Source organism: Herpailurus yagouaroundi, unplaced genomic scaffold (genome assembly GCF_014898765.1).
Source record: "Herpailurus yagouaroundi ecotype Mexico unplaced genomic scaffold, PumYag 162, whole genome shotgun sequence".
NCBI classification, from domain to species: domain Eukaryota; kingdom Metazoa; phylum Chordata; class Mammalia; order Carnivora; family Felidae; genus Herpailurus; species Herpailurus yagouaroundi.
The window spans coordinates 23,127,977-23,145,671 of NW_024412403.1; the positions used below are offsets into that span (position 1 = coordinate 23,127,977).

General features: G+C 36.1%; 1 protein-coding gene and 1 pseudogene across 3 annotated transcripts in view; both read right to left on the bottom strand.

The window, feature by feature from the left end:
- Nucleotides 1-17,695, bottom strand: part of NCAM2 (neural cell adhesion molecule 2) — a 521,094-nt gene that overhangs the window by 242,374 nt on the left and 261,025 nt on the right. The gene's annotated exons all lie outside the window — the stretch shown is intronic.
- LOC121036581 (uncharacterized) lies at nt 1,210-1,348 on the bottom strand (annotated as a pseudogene).

Sequence of the window (17,695 nt, forward strand, 5' to 3'; positions counted from 1 at the left end):
TTGTTGATTGCAAAGAAACTGAATTATTACTGTATCAGTGAGTTCTATGATAGGTTTCAAAACCAAAATAACACCCCCACCTATTCGTTAATCTTTTTCATTCAAACCAACCATATCTCATGCAATTGTGTTAGTACTGGGGATGACAAAGATATTTTATACTTTAATATTTTGTGACTTAGCTTAGAACTTTTTTTTCCCCTACAGTTAATTTATTCATTTTGAGAGAGAAAGAGAGCAAGCAAGGGAGGGGCAGAGAAATAAAGAGAGAGAGAGAGAGAGAGAGAGAATCCCAAACAAGCTCCCCACTGTCAGTGCAGAGCCCGATGCAGGGCTCGAACTCATGAACTCCAAGATCATGACCTGAGCTGAAATCAAGAATCAGATGCTTAACCAACCAAGCCATCCAGTTGCCCCAAGAACCTTAACAGAAGTAAAGAAAGAGTATATATAGAATACATATACTTACTAGTACATTTTGAACACAAATATTTTAAACTAGAATATTAACAGTAAAAATATATCCTATAACTCATATAACGCTCAACTTTGTCTACTTGTTCTATATTAATTAAATTTATGTGACTGCGTTATAGTTAAAAAACTTCTTCAGTTACTCCCTTTAGACACAAGTCCAAGTGGTCAGGAAACTGGTCAGAGCTCAAAACGTACAGCTGGACCTACGAATAACAGAATGATGCATATATCTACAGATCCCCTCAATCACTGAAAATTTATATAAGTGGGCTGCCCCTCCCCACTATGTATGTATTAGTGTAGCTGGCTCAGAAAAATCAAGTTACCTGTTCTTTCTCTTACATCTCTGGCTCCCAGATTCTTGATTTTATTTGTTGTACCATTTGCTCTGGTAAAAATTTAGAAGACACTGTTAGATTTCTTGAGCTCTTACAGTCTCGATGACAAGTAACCTGCTCTAATCACAGTCACAAGGATTCCATAGGACACTTTCTCTGGCTTCTAAAGTTCCTGAAGATTTTGTCTCTCATACAGAATGAGGGATAAAATTATGTACAGTTTACCTCATTTTCCACTTAATTGACAAAAGGATGTGCTTGGCTGTCAAGTCTGTGATTACTCTGGTAACCAGTCTTTGTTCCTAACTTGCAGAGAAATTCGTTGTATTCTAACTCAATCCATCATTTAATTTTACAAGGCAAAGTGTTTACAGTTTAATGGCAATCCAAGGCAAGTCGTTTCTTTTTTATCTTGTTTATCTGAAAGACTGGAAGAGTATGAAGTTCACCTCCTACACACAGAAAGCCTATAATAATGACTCGTAGAACTGGATATTCTACACTTGATCTTAGCCAAAAGGCCGAGAAGCGATTAGAACTGGATATTCTAAATCCCTGCAGAGTCCTGCTCTATATTAGCAGCTTGATTAAAAAGATGAATGATTGCAGGTCCAATGCAGAAAAGCCAAACGAGGACACAAACACAGACATCTTCAAAGATGCTTCTGGTAAAGAACAAAGGACTACTGCTTTTCTAGCATTACTGAGTACACACCATTCAAAGTCAAGACACTCTCTGTAATATTACATGAAGCTGACTTCCAAGATATATAGGGTCTCTTCTGCATGGGGATCACAGATGTTTCCAATGCACAGAAGTGACTTCTTCTAGTCTCTTCTAGAAGTGACTTCTTCATTAACAGGTTAGTACTTGAATTTCTAGGCTAAGAAGCCATAATATAATTGAAATATATTGTTACTTGTTCTTTACATTGGACTTGTGTGAAGCTTTGTTTTCTGCAGTTGCAAATAGGATCTTTCTTTAGAAATGTACATGATTAGGGGCACCCGGGTGGCTCAGTCGGTTAGGTATCCGACTCTTGATTTCAGCTCAGGTCATATTCTCACAGTTCATGAATTTGAGCCCTGCATCAGGCTCTGAACTGACAGTGAAGAGCCTGCTTGGGATTCTCTCTCTCCCCCCTCTCTCTCTTTTCCCTTCTCTCTCTCTCTCTATCTCTCTGTCCCCCCACTCCACTTGCATGCACATACACTCTCTCTCAAAATAAATAACAATTTTTTTTTAATGTATGTGATTGTATAGGGACTGAATTTTAGGTCATCAACAAGTGGAGGAAAGACTCTATTTTAGTCTCTGAATGTGGGACACACTCCAACAATCAAGGGTATCCAACAGTTCTTGTGTATGTAGGATGATCTAAGCAGTCATCAGTCAACTTTACACAACCCAGGTGAAATAATCGACCTCTATATGCAGGGAAAGGGACCAGTCTGGTCTCCAGTAACATCTATAGTAATCTAATAATTGAAAATACTATTACTTCTGCTCTCATCCTGGTCTGCTCTGCAATGGATTGAAGATATGTGTTCCCCTAAAATTCATATGTTGACCCCAATGTGATGGAAGTATGAAGTGAGGCCTCTGGGAGGTAATCAGATCATGTGAGTGGAGCCCTCATGATGGGATCAGTGGCCTTGTAAAAGGGACTCTACATAGCCCTTTCACTCTATTTCTACCATGTGAAGATTCAATAAGAAGTAGGCAGTCTGTAGCCTTGGAGAGGGCCCTCACCAGACTTGACCGTGCTGGCACCCCTGTTCTTAGACTTTCAGCCTCCACAATTGTAAGGAATAAATATTTGTTGCTTAAGCTACCCAGTCTATGGTAATTTGTTATAGCAGCCTGAATTAAGACATATCTGAACCTGTTCTATCCTATCTTACTGAAAATTCATCTTCAAACATTGACTTAGGTGGGGCTACATACATATATTAAAAAGGCAGTTACCTCAGTGCTTACTCATCTGGTGTCAGTCATAACCAGGGACCATATCTGAGGGCTAAATTCTCAATGAAACTATATTCCGGGGAAAATAGCAATTACTGAAAGAGTCTGACACCCTGAAACTCTTAGGCCTAATCACCATAGTCTAGTGTAGGTTGGGCATAGCTCAGCCTATGCCAAAAACCTTGCAACTGTTAACAGGGAACTTACTACATGCCAAGTACTATTCTAGGCAGTCGGGTTACATTTGTGAAGAAGACAGACATCCCTACCCTTGTGAAGCTTCCATTCCAGCAGGTGGGAGACAGACTAATATGAGAAATAAGTAGTGCTATGGAAAAACACTAATTACGGAAATAATCTGTGCCATGGGGAGAAAACAAAAACATGGACCATTCTTCAGAATACTTTGATAAAAGTGTTTTAGTCAAATACTTTGAAAGGCACTGTATCACATAAGCTAAAACACCATCAGATGAAGGACAGACTATATAATGCTAGCAGCAAATTACTCCCTCCCGGCCACAATGCCAGGGATGCAGAAGTAAGCAGAGATAGCATACAGGGTTCATAGCGTAGTGAAGCCCTACTTGATTAAAATGGCCAGCCTTAGATCCTGGAAGGGAAATTCTTTAACAAAGTGAGACACAAAAAGCACTCCAGTCTCTTCAATATATAGGGCATACCTCCCAGGGAAGTCTGGAAGCTACTGATAAGCTATAGCACTGGAAAGCCTGATTCTAGTGCCAAGTGCCATGACCAGTCCCAAAAAGCACGGAGAGACATTATGACCGCAAACTTCAAAAGACTTCAGAATACCAACACTCCTGCTCTTTACCCCAAACCTAGACTGGGCAACTGAAGAATATTGCATAGTAGAATAGGGTCAATTTCAGTAATTTGCACGATAAGAAGATGATGGGCCAGATGACTGGTTATTGTGAAGTCTTCAAACCCAACCTCTTTTCAAAAGATCTTCCAGAGGTGGGCACATGGGCCAAAGGGTATGCCAACTGATCAACATCACATTTACTCATCATTCACAAACATGGCCCATCTAGCAAATAAAACTTAAGTCACAAATAACAGTTTTGATTATAGGCAATTGGCCAATATTTCTGAGGAAGGGTCATGAATTATTAGGAGCTCAGGTTTTGGCAACACTTGATTAAGAGAACCAGGTCTTTCCACTCAATAGCTACGAAGTGTCCATTGGCTTTCTTGATGTCTCCTAGTTTCAAATTCTTCATCTGCAAAGTGGCAGATGAACACCACTGAATTCATAGAGTCTTTCTAAGAATTAAAATGAATAATAATAGAACAAGCTTAATAAAGGGTTTGACCCATAGTTAAAGAAAATAAATAAGGTAAAAAAACAAAAATAAATTTGGACTATCTTGGTTTTTAAACTCCTGTAGTTCAATCCTTGTTTTGGTATTTGCTTCTGATCAATGCTTTTGGTTTGACTATTCTTAAAATTCTCCCTTTTGATTCTTGGATTTGGCATTCAGAAAAGGTTTCAGGTTTTACAATTCCTCTGTGTTTCAAACTTTCTAGTATCCTCCCTCATATGAGAGTTAACATATCTCACTGAGTTCTGATGCCAAAACCTGAGCTCATAATCATGAGCAACCCTGCTTCAGAAATCTTGGCTAGCTGCCTACTGGGCTCTAGAACCCCACTGTCTAAGCTGGTTTCCTGATATCTATAAGTTTGAAAGTATAGGCAATTTATTTTTAACAGTGTCCTAATATAACAACACAACAATTTTCTAAAGATTGGCTGATTTGGGGAAAATTCAGTTAAATAGTATTTATTAAGAAGGAATTGTTCTAGGTACTTTTAGGATTACAAAAATAAATCAGCTGAAGCTCAAATTAAGTAATTGCATCAGTTCATTAACTTCATCATTAATACATTAAGTTAATTAATACATCAAAAAATGAAGTCTTCATACTCCGTTAGGAATTTTTGCAAAAAAAAAAAAATGCCACGAACAGATTCTTTAGTATTCAATGTTTCTGGACATATTTTTTGATAACAAAAACTAACATTTAAAGAGAAGAAAAAATGAAGAGATGATGATTAATTTAGTGGGAAACATGAGCCATACCCAACCGTATTAATATTCAAGAAAGAATGCGGGAATGGGGGCGCCTGGGTGGCTCAGTCAGTTAAGCATCAGATTTCTGCTCAGATCATGATCTCACAGCTTGTGAGCTCCGTATCAAGCACTGCTGACAGCTCAGAGACTGGAGCCTGCTTCAATTCTGTTTCCCTCTTTCTCTTCCCCTACCCCGCTCGTGCTCTCTGTCGGTTATAAATAAATAAATGTGAAAAAAATAAAGAAAAAAAGAATGTGGGAACGTGCATAAGCAAAGTGTGATAGTAGTAAAAAGAAGGCAACGTTAATACTGACAGTGTCGTGGATGGACTTTAGAAGAAGCAGTACAAAAGCTACTTATTCAGCAAATGGAATCAGAGAGAAAGAAAAATACCCCGAGAACATGGAAAGAACAAAATCAAGAACACAAGGAAGGAAAACAAAAAGACATTTTCCAGTAGTTTTGGTACATTTGACAATTTAGATCTAAATTGTTGGGATGCTTCTAAAGCCATAGAAATAGGCTGAACATTAGTATATGCTAGAACTTAAATGCAAGTCTTGGACCTGGCTGAGGGGTAGGAATATGATGTCTCTGCAGGGGCAGAGAAGGAAGGAAGTGAGGAGAGGGGGAGTGGGAATGAGAGAAGAAAGAAAAAGAAAAGTTTTGGAAGTCTGACAGAAGATGATTTCATTTTCAATTTATAATCGATTCTGGCTACTACTTTATCCAGTGTAATTTCTCACATGTTTAAGAACACAATAAGAGCACACGGATATGAGATTTTTTTAAGTTTATTTATTTATTTTGAGAGAGTGTGTGTGAGCTGGGGAGGGGCAGAGAGAGAGAGGGAAACAGCAAATCCCAAACAGGCTCTGTGCTGTCTCCATGGAGCCCAACATGGGGCCCGATCCCACAAACCGTGAGATCATGACTTGAGCCCAAACCAAGAACTGGATGCTTAACCTACTGAGCCACCCAGGTGTCCTGGGTATGGGAATATTTTTATTTGTTTAATTGCTTGATATAAAGTAGTATGATTACTTAATCCATGTAACTGTTCTATTTATGTCACTCTTGTTTTATTTTTATTTCATTTTTGGAAGATTTTCCTGAGGGCATGTGGGTGGCTCAGTTGGTTAAGCATCCAACTCTTCATCTCTGTCGCTCCCCTGCATGGGTATGCGCTCTCTCTCTCTCTCTCAAAAATAAATAAATATTTAAAAAAAGATTTTCCTGTGCATCTCATATTTTGGTGTCTTCCATAATCTAACTTTTTTCTTTAAAAATTGTATTTGTATAGGTTATAAACAAAGAGTTAGATCCAGTGTTCGATAAATTTATATGTTAAGAGTAATTCTACTTAATGCATGTTAGAGAAAGAGAAAGATCACGGGGCTTTTTTAATGACATATAATCAAAAAGAAAAACAAAACAAAACAAAAAACTGCATTTAATTTTCTCCCCATTAGAGAGAATAGACAAGTCAGGTATTAAAAAGATTCATGCACTTAATTTAATCTAGTTCTGCACTAGTGGAGGACATATTATGTAATAAACAATAAGCAGGTATAATCATGTAATATTTGATTAGCGGTAGAGAAAAATCTATGATCAAAATTGGTTTTTGTGAATAAAATATAGCCATACTAGAGGGGAATTTATTTAATAGTTACTTATACATCTCATAAAATAAACCTTACAATTCCACTGGATGAAATTTAATATACTTAATAACATATTCACAAATTAAGAGAAAGTTTGGAGGTCAAATTTTCTCTCCCAGGTTACAGACTGGCCATATAAGATGGCCAGTAGGAATGTCTTATTTGGCCCATGGTGTTGTTTTAAAAAGTGAATGTGAACATCTTCTGGGGAATCACTCACGCTCAGGTTTGCAAGGGTCTCTGCATTTCCTCTCTTCATTAATGCAGTTAGCTGCCAGGGTCTGTATAAACGTCAGACTTGTTGACCCATGTGCTGCTTATCTTGATATGTTTGCTTATATCTTTTTTTTCCTTTTAGGAAAAATATTGAGAAAAAACTGATCATGATTCTTATGTTTTCTGAAGTCACTCTCCATCAAATGCAAGTTTTGAACACGCGGCACACGTGGTCACATTCTGTAAGTCAATTGGAAGTTTTTCCAATTTGCTAATGAACAATGAAAGCAAAATTTCTAGGGAAAGGAAGCAGCTCCCTCGGCAGCATGCCCTGAGCAGGACCAAAGTGCTTGTATCAAGTGTGATGCAAAAATAATTTTTCCTAGCATCCATTTAGAATTTCGGCAACTCCAAGTATACTTTCTTCCTTATAAGATTTGCCTTGCCCAATTAGCTTTCAATGGTGCTTGAAATTCCCACTTGAAATGCCTTATGTTGACCTGTCCATTTTAATCAAGTTAAATACTATCTGGGAGGAAGATATATTAGCTATCACTTAGGCACAAATTAGTCTATCTGAACCTATTACTGCACATTATCAACCAGCACACACACACACAAAAAGGCCTTAGGGCACTAGTTCTCGAAATCATTCACACACTAGACCACAGAGAGGCATGGTACACTTGGTGAAAAACCATGCGATATTAATCCATTACTCTTATAACCATTAAATATATTTGGTTGTGTTAAATCTGATGTCATTTCACTCTATAATCCATGCAGTAGGGAAAAAAATCACAGATTTAAAGAATTTAACAGAAGAAAAAATCAATTATAAATATTCCATCCAATTTAAATTTTAACAATTGTTATAACATTTTATTTGGAGGAAAAAAAAGTCGTGTTTGCTTCAGGGACATTATATTTTAGTCCCAAAGGACAGAGGGAGAAAAGTAAATCTTTAAGGGGGTACCGATGGGATGCTAAAAGAAGGTATTCAATTTTCTTGACCCTGATAGACATTTATTGTAAGGTAGGTCATCATCTTAGCAAAAATGTATCAGGAAACAAAATATTACTCTACTGACTATACACATTGGCCACACAACACATCCAAATTTCAGAAATGTGAGAACATAATGTAACTGAAGACAGAGGCCCTAATGAGGACTTCAACTGCTTTCCCTGGTTGGCCAAATAAGGAGGAAGGTTGGGTGAACAGATAATTTTTGGTACTGTGGAGGTAGAACAACTCTTTTGAACCACAGTTCTATAGGAGAATTAAGCTCCAATGCTGTAAGGTATTGTATGCAAGCTAAGAACTCTTCTCACATGCATCAATAATGACATTAGCTATATACTTTGCTTGAAAGAATGAGTTCAGGGGGCCTGGGTGATCCAGTAGGTAAGGCATCTGACTCTTGATTTCGACTCAGTTCATGATCTCACAGTTTGTGAGTTCGAGCCCTGGATCTGGCTCTGCACTGCCAGTGTGGAATTCTCTCTCTCTGCCTCTGCTTCCCACCTCTTTCTTTCAAAATAAATAAGCTTTAAAGAAAAGAAAGAATGAGTCAAATCATTTTCTATAAAACTTAATTCTCTTGTGGAATCCCATGTGAAAATGTTGGAGTATGGTGTTATTGAATAATTGGTTCAGAGTCAGAAAAAAATCTACATTCTTTTTGATTTACCTCTGAGGTAACATTACCTTGTCACCTTGACTTATTGTTATTATTACTACTATTGACATTATTATTATCTCTCTTCTTTACCATATTATTGGAAAAGACAAAAGGAGCTAGAAGATCAGGAGAAATAAAGGTAAAGGTTTTCTTGAAAATTAGCATTATCTAAGATATTTTTCTTTTTCTTTTTTTTTTTTTAATTTTTTTTTTTCAACGTTTATTTATTTTTGGGACAGAGAGAGACAGAGCATGAACGGGGGAGGAGCAGAGAGAGAGGGAGACACAGAATCGGAAACAGGCTCCAGGCTCTGAGCCATCAGCCCAGAGCCTGACGCGGGGCTCGAACTCACGGACACGCGAGATCGTGACCTGGCTGAAGTCGGACGCTTAACCGACTGCGCCACCCAGGTGCCCCAATATTTTTCTAACTCACATAGTCAATCAACCCAATGGACTCTTGGATTTTGTTGGTTTTAGTACCTGAAAGTTTAATCAAAGTCTCGTTACTAATTAGAGAACAAAGCCTTTTTGTACATGAGGAAAGCTGTGAATCTTAGTGGACTCTATGCTTTCATAAGAAAACAAGAACTCATAAGTGTGATGGCTTGTCTTGTGAATCAAAGAACATTTAGAAGAAAAGCACTAAAATATTATAAACGGAAAAAAGGAAAGTTGCTCAAGTGTTTAATGAGAAGCAAAATTATATTCTTTATATCGTGAAAGGATGAAAATTGGCAAACGGGCAGAAAGCAATGGGACTCAGAGATCATAATTTGGGGTCTCATTACACAACCGCACTGTTTAAAAAATTGCTGTTTTATGAGAGGTAGGGGTCAAGGATAAGGCAAGAACTAAACATATGGATCAGCAAATTAGTTAGATTCTCACTTCTGGAGGATTGATACTTTACATGGAGATAATATGGTCTGTAGTCTTTCTTTACTTCAGGGATTTCTCTCTCTCTCTCTCTCTCTCTCTCTCTCTCTCTCTGTCTCTCTCTCTCTCATACACACACACACACACACACACACACACACACACACACACACACACTTAATTTTCCCTTCCCATTCTGTCACCCCTCTGTCTATTCTTTCCTCCAACCTTAGGACTTTAAAGTCAGTTTACACTTATGTGGTTTTTTTTTATAATAAAAGAAAGAAAGAAAGCCTCTGTGCAGTAATGAGCAGTGGTAAAAAAAAAAAAAATTCTCCTCTGAGTTAATCACATCGATTAAGATGATCGAAGAAAAGCAGGTGTGAATAAGAATGAATGTGCATTTGTCCTACTTTATATTTTAATACTGTAATTACATGGCAATATGAATCTACAAGCACTGGTTATGATAAACAATATGATTATATGGTGACTCATTTCATTCAACACAGAGTTCTTCAAGGAATAAAAAATAATTCATCATAAATTACAGGGTAGTTATATTTCACTTTCACCATAATTATTTTAGGAATACCTAGATAGATTTTCATTCATCAAAAGCACAGTTAGTGAAAAGCAAATATTCCAAAATAAAGTGGATTTTAACTTTTAAATCAAATTCAGAGATCCATTCTGAATTCTTCTTGTCTTTAATATATTTCTCTGTTTAATTAATGTTTTTTAGCATATTAAACTCTGCTATAGAGACAGTACAATGAAAACAGGGCCCATAATTCACATACCAGTCACATACTAGTTATGTGGCCTTAGAATTCTAAGTCTCCCCATCTACAAGTAAAGTTTACATCCATTATTCTCCAAAAAGTAGATAGAGGTCATGACTTATGGCTTTGTATGCTGTAAGTTTTGAATGCACGTGTTTGATGTCTAAATCAGTGGTGATGTTAAATACTGGAGCGAGTTTGAATGTACTGGGGAAAATAAAATAGAGGGATTAGATAATTCAATCACAGACATGCTAACATTAGACAGATAAGCTAAAGTGGCTCAAATCAGTGAAGATAATGACGGTGTCACTAAAAGAATAAGTTAATGAAGTGCTGGAACTTGTGAAATTGGCTATTACAAAAAAAAAAACCCTCATGGGCAAAAAGAATTTATAAAAAAAAATGGTAGCTATTGCTCTGTCATTGCATGTATTTGTGAATTTGTATACATCTGTAATAACCTATCTTTCTATATTTCTATTTCTCTCTGATGTATCATCCATCTACTTGTCTCTAATTTACTGTAGTATCTACTGATGCAAATCACATTATCCCAAACATAATAACTTAAAACAACAAATATTTATCTAACAGGTTCTGGAATCAAGAAATCAGAAATGGCTAAGTCGGGTGGTCTATTGGGCTAGGTTTTATGTGGTTTAGTCATGATGTCACCTGGATGATTCACTTCCAAGATGACTTACACACACCCCTGGTGACCGGAAACCTCTTTCCTGGTTCCTGGCTATATCAGCACCCCCAAAGACTGCTTGTGTGCCCCCTGAGGGTATGGCAGCTAACTTTCCCCACAGTGAGGGATCCAGTAAAGAGACAGTGAGGAAGAAGTCTCAGTGCCTTTTATCATCTAGTCTCAAAAATAGCACATTGTCATTTCAGCTCTATTCTATTTGCCAGAAGTGAGCCATTAACTACAATCCATTCTAAAAAGGAGAAAATTAGGCTCCATCATTTGAAAGGAGAACTATGAAAGAATTTATGGGCTTATTTTAAAACCACCAAATCTACCATCTATCAAGTCAATCTCACCTCCTACCATCTACCTATCTACCTATTTCCTTTTATCCTTCCTTTGTTCCTTCTCACTCTCTCCTTCCCTCCCTCCCTCTCTCTCAGAAGGAAGAGAGGGAGAAAAAGAGAAAGGAAGAATCTAAATAAGGTTTTCATAAGAAAAATGCTAGAAAAATAATGGTATAAAATAAAGCAATAAACATGAGCTCTGGTATTTGCATCATTTTAGGGGAGTGGCTCAATGAAACACTATGGCACATGTTTAAAGAGGCAATTTCTGGTAATTTGGATCCAAGGAAAGAGATACCCTGACCCATATTATTTTCATGTCTCCTCCTAGCAATCTTACTGAAGACATGGCTTCTCTGGCCATTGAAGCTCTCTGCCATTTACGAGTCTGTCCGGATGATAAAGCAACTTTTCATGTACACCCAACAACAGGGACAAAACTTGTGCTTATACCAAAGGAAAAAGCCACGTTCATGTTCTCAAATAACTTCCTCCCCAAAATATGGGATATATATATATATATATATATATATATATATATATATATATATAACATAGATGCAGTCATTCCAATATAAACACACAATGTGATAAAATCGCAAAAGTTGATGGAAACACAAAGGACCAGTGGTATATAACAAAGGGTTCACAGATTTATGATATTTGTTCTCTGAATTAAGAATTAGTGGTATAGGGGAGAAAGGTATTCTAGGCAGAGAAAACAGCTTAAAGCTTGAAGGAATGCATGTGCATGAAATATGGCCGTGATGGATGATATGGTTGGCCCATGGAAACATGGAGAAACACATAAGGAGTGGTTCAAGATGTTTCTCAACCTTATTTCAATCATCAATCTTACAGGCTATATTCTCCTTGGATCCATGGTACTCTCAACTTATTTCAAATGGTGATTTGAAGAATTTTGACTTTTTATGGCTCTGCTTGTCACTGAAGAGGCACATCATTTGTCACGGATTCAATTTAAGGGGGAAGTTGGGAAAACAGTTAATCCAAGTTAAAAGGTAACTCAATGAAGTACCATGATAGAGCATGTCCTTATCTTGTTGTTATTGTTTATATATAATTTTGGCACTTAATGTGGAGGGGATATGTAAATTCAATTCAAAACAAAAATTTTTAAAGGTGTTTTCCTCCCCCTGGAAACTTCCTAGAGGTCATAACAAAATTTCATCTTCTAAGAAGAAAAGCAGCAATGTGCTTAAACTGTATGGAAACCAATTTGAAAATAAATCATATTTTAAAAATTGAGTTAACAATGGGGTTACAATAGGTATTAGAATCTGAACACATTGTGTACTTGATGTCAAAACTAGATTAACTACACATTTCCAATAACTATCATTTTTAGTGTTGCTATTCCTTTCATTAAGTTTTATTTTTTCCATCTAGGAAGGAAACATTTCCTTCCATATTGAAGGGAATTTACTCTTTTCACTGGCTAGCTGAAACTTCTAATGCAGAAGATAGGATATCCTATGTCCTTCTAGGACTTTCCACCACCTTTGATGTGGTCTCACTTTAGTATATAGGTAGTCAGAAAAATATTCTTTCTAATCTTCACGAATGGTTATCAAATCTGTTTGTACATAAGATTACCTAGGAAGCTTTAAAAATATTCCAATGCTTGGGAACCATCCTAGATCAATTAAAACAGAATTTGGGGACAGGAAAGAAAAAGCATTCCTTAGGTGGTTCAGATGTGCATCTTGGAATTAGAACCCTTGCTGTTGTCTATCTTTCCCCATACCTTTTTTTTTTTTTTTTAATGTGTAAAACAGGCTCTACTTTACTTTTCCTTGAATAGGACCTATCCCTTCTTCCCTATTTGTTCCCAGACACATGTGCTTTGTGACAATTCTAGAGGACAAGTTATGGCACTTATAAGCAATTTATATGGAAACCCATCTTCTAATCAGCATCTGAGTGCTGGCAAGTGGCCTCAGTCATGTGCTAAGTTACATGACCGTACGACTATACTACTATGATCACCCATATCAAGACAAAGTGGCAGGGCCAAAGTCAAAGGTAGCCAACTACAATAGAGAAAACAGCTTTGAAGACTTACTTTTCGACATATCTTAACAGTAAACTAAGTTCTTATCAACTGTAAGCCCAAGCATGCGTGTACTTCTTAAAACCCCAAAAAGATAATTCAGCCCCAAACACGTTTCAATCAGTAATAACAGAACCTCTGCTAAACTTTAGGAGCTATAATATTTCCCCTACAAAGAATTAATAGTATTTTATGATTTTTTTCAAGGTGTAACTCTCTTTCTCAAATGGTCTGGAACATATCTATGCACTCTAAATGATTCTTTCCTATAGATCTAAAACTCTTGCTCTCTATTAATAGACATATTGAACCTCTGGGACACTGAGTTTCATGCAAACATTGCCTGCACTGACATTAAATTGTTTCTTTGGTTTTTAAAACCTTGGAAGCACCTGCCCTGTGGGTTTTCTGGATCTCTTTTAAGATTTCTTGCTTTATCTCTCAATTATCTCTTCGTATGAAGTATTAATTTAGGTATTTGTGACACCTTAGCTGATAGTTCATCTGTTTTTACTTGAAATAAGAGTCTCGAAACTATACAGGGAACAATTATCTTCCTCTATATCTTTTCTTCAACCATTCTCCTGCTATTCTCATTTCTTCTATGACTGGCAAAGCTTCACTCACATCTTACACGTCTTACACACTTCTTTTGGTGGTGGTTCCAAAAGCCTCATCTCCTACTTAAATATTAAGAACAAATAACTAGTAAATATTTGTCAATATACTTCCTATGTTGTTTTTGTATCCCTACCACTGAGAATAGTTCCAGGACTTTAACTGGTGCTCAACAATTGTTGTGTAATGGCTCACTGAATGAATAAGTTAATTTTGACAGTCTTTTTCTGAGATCCATTATTTTAATAATTTCCAAATCTTTATTTAATGACATTATCTGTCAAGCTCTCAACCTAGATTTCTAGCTAGAGCTTATTTACAATTAGCAGTGGTGTGTTTTTTTTTTCTTTTTCCTTGTACCACCAATTAGGGGGGAAGCTAACCAAGTAATGAAGACAGTTTTTGAACTCACAGGACCAAACTTTATTGACCACAAGCACAATGCACTCTGGTCAACAGCGGTACTCAGAAGTTTACATGTTTTTGTACCAAATCATGGGTTACGTTTTAAAAAATTAAACCAGTCTCTATTTCAGTCCCTTTAATTACCTGAAATAAACCCTTCACAACCTGGCAAGTGCTTCACATGAATGGTGTTGGCAAGACTTCCCAGACAGCTTGTCATTAGAGCCCTCTCCAGCATCTGCCTTACTGCAGAGGGAAAAAACACGCACGACTTGGGCTGAATAAATCTGGGTTACAGCGTAAACTCCATCACCCATCCTCAGTGAGCTCAGCCAAGTTAATTTGCATATATGTGTTTTAATTCCATAGTTTATAAAATATGGAAAGTAACAGGTATATGAGAAACACATCACAGAACTTCAAAGTTTAAATAGGGCCAGCCTATATAAATCGTGAAATGATACTTTTGTTATCATTTAGAATGGTGCCCTAAAATGCTTTTCTCATAGACAAATCATCCAAACTATGATTGTTTTAAGGTCAGTAAAAATAATTTCCAAAAGCACAATATATATACTTTTAAACCATTTTTTGTTATTGCTATTGTTGTATGGACATTATCAAAGTCAGGTGATTTTTTTTGTTTGTTTTTAACCAAAAGTGTTTGGGACACACGTTGGTCCCAAGTGTGTTCTGAATTTATTGATAATAGTGCACAAAAAAAGGATGTCACAGTTCTTAAAAAACTTCCAGATCCTTTATATGGGCTTTTAATCTAATCACTATGATACAGTCCTATAAGACATCTGGTCCTAATAATTGTAACTGCAACATGGTAATGCTAATGATGCTGTTGTTTATAATAACAACAATACTAATTATGATTTTTATTTGGTATTTATTTGTGCCAAGGACTGTTCAAAAAGTTTCATAAATATTAACTCAATTAATCCTCACAACTCCATGAAATAGATATAATTATTCCCATTTCTTCAGATGAGAGTTGATATATACAAGATAAATAACTTGCTCACATTCATTTTAAACTTTTAACAGGTCATGACATCCTAATGGGTCACAGATTTAGCCTAGGTGATATGATAATTCCCTAATGTCATAGGATTGATGTAGGAAAAATAGAAGATGGTAGATATAAAAATATAAATTTATAAACTATTATAAAGAGCACAATTTTCCAGAAGGATAAATTGTCACTCAAATAAGAGGAAATTTTTCCAGAGACAATTTAGATAATTAATGACGAATAAGAACAAGAATTAGGCCACGTACATTTTTCAACCACACCAACTCTCAGATAAAGAAGGAGAAAAATAAAATAGTCTTTCCATAGGCTGGATATGCAACAGTGTACAAAAGTCAATTCTCTTTTTGGAAGCAGTTAATGCAGAATTGTAGAATTTTGCTTTTTAAAAATATTTTAATTTTAGCAACTTCACCTAAAATACTTTTGCATGCTAATATTATTTTAATCATTAAAATTTTCTAAACTTCTGGGAGATAACATTTATGCTTTCGCACATTACTTTTAGGTATGTGTGCAACCATTAACGGGAATAGTTTACAATTCACAAATGGCTAGAAGTTTGTTGGGCACTTGACACAGTACCATTTAAAACAGTTTTATTTTATCTCTACTTTTAATACTTCTCCAGTAGAGGCACTTTGCAATATTAAAAATATGTATTAGCTAAAACACAAAACTTCTTCTAGAAGAAATGGAAGCTGGGTGAGAGTGTCATTGTGTGTGTGTGTGTGTGTGCGTGTGTGTGCATGAGAGACAGAGAGAGAGAGAGAGAGAGAGAGAGAGAGAGACAGAATCAGCCACAGATTTTCCTAAGGCAATTGCTGTCTGGAAGGAAAAAAAATGTGAAATCACCTAAATAATGTATATTTATTTATGCTTATATTTGTATTACATGTAATATTAATATATATTTTAAAATTATCATATAAATTTTATATACATAATTTATATGATAATTTTAATATTTATTTTATATATGTATATAATTTTATATTTAATTTATATATATAAATAATTATATATATAATTTATATTTAATTTATATATATATATAATTTTAAAGTATCTCTGACTTAATCTTTAAAATTCTATTCCATAAAATGTTTTAATATTTTCTGATGTTTATTTATTTTTAAGAGAGAGAGACAGAGAGACAGAGCACAAGCTGGGGAGGGGCAGAGAGAGAGGGAGACACAGATTCTGAAGTGGGCTCTAGGCTCTGAGCTGTCAGCACAGAGCCCAACTCGGGGCTCCAACTCAGGAACCACAGATCATGACCTGAGCCGAAGTCGGACGCTTAACTGACGGAGTCAACGAGGCGCCCCATTTCTATAAAATGTTTTTAAATTAAATCATGTATACTTTATACATTAGAATGTTTTCATTTAAAGTCTGCCCTGTCCCATAGGTATAGGCTGGTTAATGAAACAATGTGCTGTAAGAGCAGAAAAAAATTCCCATCATTTTGGGAACAAGTGTCTAAATGTTATTCCTTCATGGTCCCTAATTTGTGCTCGTGAACACATCACATACAAATTTGAAAAAAATCATTAATAATTAGATAGATTCCCATGTGATACCTGCAAATTCAATGCTTAATCATAGAAAGCTTTACATTTTACTAACACCACCCTAACACTGAACAATCACAACACTGAACCATTATCAAGAATATCCAATAAGTTCTTTAAAGGTAGATCATTAATTTTTATGAACACTTGCTGGTTGCAAAGCATAATACCCTATATATAGATTATGGGTAACAGACTGCTTGCCTACTGTTCATGCCATCAACCACATTTTTTCTCTCTTAAAATTTTCTGCTCCAGATGTCTCCTTGGATGAGCTTTGCCTGAAGATGACTGCAATGGCATGCACACTCTCCCTTTTCATACAGAAACATTTTTTTTTTTAACATGGGTTGCAAATGCCTCAGGGAAAAAGCCCTCACCAGCCCTTTAAGCATTGGGCTTGCATAGCATCTGAATTTACACTTCGCATAAATGTTTAATTTAAAGAACAAACATTCTAGAGAAGAAGCTAAAGGCGATGGGGGAGCTCTATGTCTCTCTCTCTTTTGTACAATGTCAACTCCCCAGTTTATTGCTCAATAAATGCTGACAACATTAGGAAATATTCTCTTATGAAGAAAATTGGGAATCTAATTTCATTTAGTCCAATTCTATCTAGAGATTACAAATGCTTCCATTATTTGCTGTAATGACCCACCAAGGGGAATTGCTCTGAGAAGATTAGGCCACGCGATTGAAGTCTTTATCAGTATTATAATACATATTTGAGGAGTTGCCACTTTGCAACCCTAGGAAATTGAGGTAAACAACTCTCTGAACTTCCCGTTGATTATGTCAGGGGAAAATGGCCACCTTATTACAA